We start from the raw sequence: 6,000 nt of genomic DNA, 5'->3' as shown, positions 1-6,000 counted from the left end.
GTAACACACATAAACAACAGTAGCCTAATTTATATATATATTTTTAAATACCTATGAACATATGTACAAATACATAAAGAAAGGGGCAAATTACATGAGCAACCCTATTCAATCAGAAGGGAACTTTGAAAGGGGGTACTGAGTTTAGGCTACTGTTTGATTCGTCACTTTGTTTCATCTTAAACATCAACTGTTTTTGTTAGAGTAAGCCTTGTTGATAATATTAATCAGGGATCAGGGATATTTCCCGCCTCGACGCCAATGTCTGGAACGGCACTCTTTTAATGTTGCTAAACACTTTAAATGTTTTGATTTCTATGGTGAAGTTACTTACCTCATGTGTAGTTGCCAACTTTCTCACTCTGTAGTACGGGACAAATGGCATTCCGCAGCAGTGAGGATATGGTTTTGTCTACACAGTGTATTTTAGCCATTTGTCAAAATGATAGCGTATCTCCTAATTAAATATTCATTTATAACTCTTATGCCTGGCTACAGGTTTATTAATAGTTTGTTAATTACAGCAAATACTTTTAACATGGTCCTTTAATTGAACCATTATCTTTGATATCTGTCTAAAACAAAACACTTCCCTACTGAAAAATCCAGCTAAAACCAGCATAAGCTGGTAGCTGGTTTAAGGTGGTTTACGCTGGTCCTCCCAGCCTGACAAAGCTGGTCATGCTGGTGGGCCAGCTGGTATTCCAGCCTGACCAGGTAAGTCCAGCTAGACCAGCTTAAAATGTGAGCAAAACACAACTAGACCAGCTTGCTACACCAGCAAAACCAGCTAAAACCTAGCTGGAGACCAGCTAAAACCAGCTCACCAGCTTATGCTGGTCTTAGCGGGTTTTTTCAGTAGGGTTGTGACTTCTGCACTAAGGGTAAAAAATGTTATCCTCCTTGTGGCATGACACACCGAGGGCTGATAGAATATATATAGCGACTACGCCACCCTGGCACTTGGCCAGAGATAATAACTTGCACTTAGGCAACACAGGTTCCTGTACTAAAGAATTGGTAGAAGACGTGGGTAAAATAAGTATGAAATTTTATTAAATATAAAAAAGAGTATTATGCACATAATGAAATCACAACACAATCAATTTAATAGGATGTACTACGGGTGACCTCCATCCTCAAATACCTCTATGGGTGTAAAAGCAGGAGCCGAGGCGTGACAGCAGGGATTAAGGGCACTAATAGGCCTCCACAGCACCGCACAATTTTGGCTACACCTGTGTGGAAACACTCACACACACACACACACGCACACCACTGCACGCAGCACAGCACTCGTGAAGCAATACCACCACCAAAATCCACCCCGCCTTCGGCACTCAGCTCCTGTAACAATAAGATAGTATATTACACTTAAGAATGGTCACAAAGTCACTGGTAGGATCACAACACACTATGAGTGTCAACACAGAGGATGAGGGGGGGCACCTTTAACTTGTCACTGTGCCCTTTACACATAAGCACATCAATTAAATCAAAACAAACCAAAAACAAAAAGGGAAAGAGGGATATTAATATCCCTCTTCAATAAACAAAATAACTCAATAAATTAGAGTTAAGAAAATACAAAAATAAATAAAAAAAACATTAAACAAAAAGAAACAACAACCTTTAGCACTCGAATATCACAGTAAAAGAAAAGCAACAAACTAAAGAAACAATCACGTTCAATAAGCTTCAATCACACACACACACACACACACACACACACACACTAAATTACAGGCAAAGCAACAGCGCCTCTGGACGATACTTCCCACGAAGCCCTGACTGCACAACTATTAATCGCCCATAGACGCAACAAGTCTGTAATGAAGTTAAAAATAGAACACATTAAACAGTGTACATGCAAAATGTTTATTACGCTTTAAAAACACGTACCGGTTGAATGAGCGATCCGGAAGCACAGATAAATTCAAGGATAAGGCAGAAAGCTGCAGGCTCGTTCTGTCAATCTGGGATTAATGTGTACAGGGAAACAGGAGCCGCTGATACGAGACAACACGATCTATAATAGAATTAACAGTATCATACAACCTGCCATTTGGAACTATAGCATGGTTAAACTCTAAAACCACGTACCGTATGTGTGCGATCTCCCCACAAATCACGTACACAGCACTCTGTGCACCCGTGGGCTCACTTAAATAAAGAGATCTCACAGCACGCAACGGCACCGGGTAACATCTAGCAACGGTCGGCACTGTTAAAGTCTCCCGCAGACTCACTTCAAACTATACACAAACAGACGCATTCTAATTACACATGCAGTCTTTGCACGAAAACGCATTATAGCGGTTTCACTTACCTATCGAGAGAGAACACGTCAACCAAGCTCCAGTCGCAAGGTGTGTCCAAATAAACCACTCTAGACAAGGAAAATACTAATAAGACACAACACACTACAAACCTTCAACCAACATAACCAACACATACCTGACCGGCGACTCGAGATGACGCAGAAAGGGGGCGTAACGCATAACACCATACTGCTTCGCAGTCAAATTTATACATCCCCCTGCCCAGTGATAGGCTGATCAATGAACACAACGACCAACCAATCCAAGAGCAGGACGGGCTTTGCCAATCCTGTCACAATCTCCCCCCCGCTTCTGCATCGTCGCCCCGACGATGGACATCACTTAATCCCAGGGCCTAAACATTACTGAAATGGCCCTAGATGCTCCATCCTCAGTACCAACCACCCCCACTGCCCGCGGAAGGTGGTGGACATTAGAATGTTGACCAGCTGTAGTTCGACTACTTCGTCGCACTGTCTCATCATACAAACCCTCTGATCTTTGAGTTGGCTCATTCCCAACCGGCTGACTCAAGTTAAATGGGGCCGCCACCACCACTTCACCACTGGGAGGATCTACACAGCCCAAGTCTACTGGGGCACTAACCTCCTCTATCACTGGGGTCTCAGACACTAAAACCCATAAATCTCCCAGTTCAGACTCCTCAGGTGCCTGCTCATCCTGCGCCGATACGGCCTCAGTGACAGGATCCTGAGCAGGTACGTCGCCAGAATCTTGTTGGATTCTAATTTTCAATAAGGAGCGATGTACTTGCCTTACCTTATCCAAATCACCCACCGGGGCAATAGAGTACACTGAGCCTCCTTTTGTAGGGGCTCTCACAACTTGGTACACCACTGGGCTCCACAGATCTTGGATTTTTGACCGACCTCTCACGCCAAAATCGCGGAGATAAACCAGTTGACCCTCCCCCAGTGGTGCATCTCGCACTTGTGAGTCATGCCGTGCCTTGCGGCGTTCCGCATGAACTCTCAAGTGTTCACGGGCCCCCTCGAAAGCAACCTGCAACCGAGTTTGGTGCTCCACAACCCATTCATGCACCTTTCCCACAGCAGTCCCCTCTACCTTACCTAACAGAAAGTCAACGGGTAACCGAGGCTCTTGGCCAAACATCAAATAGTATGGTGACTCACCAGTTGATTGGTGGGGGGTAGTGTTGTACCTAAACAGGACCTGCGGAAGACATGCAGCCCAATCCCGTTTACTCGATGGAGGCAAGGTGCGTAAAAGGTTATGCAGAGTCCTGTTAAACCTTTCACACTGACCATTCCCTGAGGGATGGTAGGGTGTCGTTCGCGACTTCTCCACCCCATACAACCCACAAAGCTGCTGTATTAGTAAGGATTCGAAATTGCGGCCCTGGTCAGAGTGTATACGACCGGGGACCCCAAACTTACAGAACCACTCCACCACTAACACTTGGGCTACTGTCTCTGCTCGTTGATCCCGTGTAGGAACCGCCAGGGTATATTTGGTGAACACATCTGTGATCACCAAGACATTCTCCAAACCTGAACTGGTCGGCTCCAACACGGTAAAATCCACAGCCAAGATCTCATTTGGCCTAGAGGCCAACAAGTGCCCCATAAAACTAGAGGCCACTGGCTGCACACCCTTGGCGGACTGACAACGTTCACATTCTTTACACCATCTGGCCACCTCACCGGACATACCAGGCCAGTAGCAACGCTGCCGGGCCAGCTCGGTCGTGCGTTCAATGCCCTGGTGTCCATGCTCCTGGTGTAACCCCCTTAAGACCTCAGCTCTTAACACAGACGGCAAAAGAACTTGAAGGATTTCCTCTCTCCCATCGGGGCGGAATACCCGACGATAAAGAACTCCTTCTCGTTCTACCAGTCGATCCCACTGACGGAGCAAAATGAGACTATTCTTAGACAATACTTTCCGTTCCTTTGGACCTGGAAAGTTTTTACTGCGCCAGAGACACCCCACACCCCCACTGTCTGGGTCAGCTTCCTGCAGTGCCCTGAGATCAGCAGCAGAATAGCTCGGGAAAACCTTCAGGGCAGCTTGAGTTGCCTGATACATATGCCCCATTCCTGCAGCTTGTTGTATCGATGCAGGAAGCACAGTAACTGGTACAAACTGCCCTACTTCCCCACTGTCGATTGGAAACTGTCTCGAAAGGGCGTCAGCATTACCATTACTCTTACCAGGCCTGTACCGAATTTCAAAGTCAAAAACAGCAAGCTGGGCAGCCCAACGCTGTTCTGTGGCTCCCAGCTTTGCTGACGTCAAATGGCTCAGGGGGTTGTTATCTGTAAAAACAATGCATTTCTGCCCTAGTAAATACTCCCTGAATTTTTCGGTCATCGCCCACTTAAGCGCCAAAAACTCCAATTTCATAGAGCTATAATTTGCAGAATTGCGCTCAGTGGGCCGTAGGCTACGACTGGCAAAAGCAATAGGTCGAACTCTTCCCTCCTGTTCCTGAGACAGAACAGCACCCAACCCTTGAAAACTTGCGTCTACCTCAAGAACAAAGGGCAAAGAAAAGTCTGCATATGCCAAAATAGGGGAAGTGGTAAGCTTCTCCCTTAAGGTGTCAAAACTCTTTTGACATGATTCAGTCCAGGCATCGGCAAACCCCTGACCAACTACCTTTTTACGCTTGCCCCCAGCAAACTCTGCCACCAGCTTATGTAAGGGGGCTGCCAACTTGGCGAACCCCTCCACGAAGCGGCGGTAATAGCTGGCAAACCCTAAAAAAGAACGAAGCTCTGTTACACTTGCTGGACAGGCCCAACTAGCCACTACCTCCACCTTACTTGGATCCGTGGCTACTCCCTGAGAGGATACCACATGACCCAAATACTTTACCTGTTCCTGGAAAAACACACACTTCTCCAGCTTGGCTTTAAGCCCTTCCCGCTTCAATCGACCCAAGACTAACTCCAACCGTTCCAGATGTTGAGTCACTGAGGAGGAGAAAACCACAATGTCGTCCAGGTATAAAAGCAAGGACTGATGCCGTTGGTCCCCAAACAACCTTTCCATCAAACGCTGGAAAGTGCTGGGAGCATTACAAAGCCCAAACGGCATCCTGTTCCACTCAAATAATCCAAATGGAGTACAGAAGGCTGTTTTGGACTTATCCCCCTCAGTGACTGGAACTTGGTTGTACCCGCTGGCCAAATCCAAGGTGGAGAACCAGCGGGCCCCGGTCAATGCATCTAACGTTTCCTCGATGCGAGGCAGCGGAAACGCGTCCTTCCTGGTCTTCGAATTCAACTGACGGTAGTCTACGCACATGCGTAGACTACCGTCTTTCTTTTTTACAAGGACGATAGGGGATGCATACGGGCTACAGCTTTCTCTAATTACCTGAGCATCAAGAAGCTGGTTAATGTGTGTTTTCACTACATCATATTCTGAGGGTGGCAAGCGCCTGTACCGCTGCCGAACCGGAACGTCATCAGTAAGGGGAATGTCATGAGAAATCAAGTCTGTACAGCCCAAATCACTTTCGTGCGCTGAAAACACAGACTGATACCTCTGCAACAGGGCCCTAACCCTATCCTGCTCCCTACTCTCCAGGGCTGATAAATCAATAGTGTCGATCCTCTGCTGCAACGGAGGTTCTAACACACACTCTTGAGCACCTACCATTGCAACAGTCTCCTTCACTTCAATGACC

Source organism: Misgurnus anguillicaudatus, chromosome 22, assembly GCF_027580225.2.
Source record: "Misgurnus anguillicaudatus chromosome 22, ASM2758022v2, whole genome shotgun sequence".
Classification (NCBI taxonomy): Eukaryota; Metazoa; Chordata; class Actinopteri; order Cypriniformes; family Cobitidae; genus Misgurnus; species Misgurnus anguillicaudatus.
Note: the sequence above shows the minus strand (reverse complement) of the source record.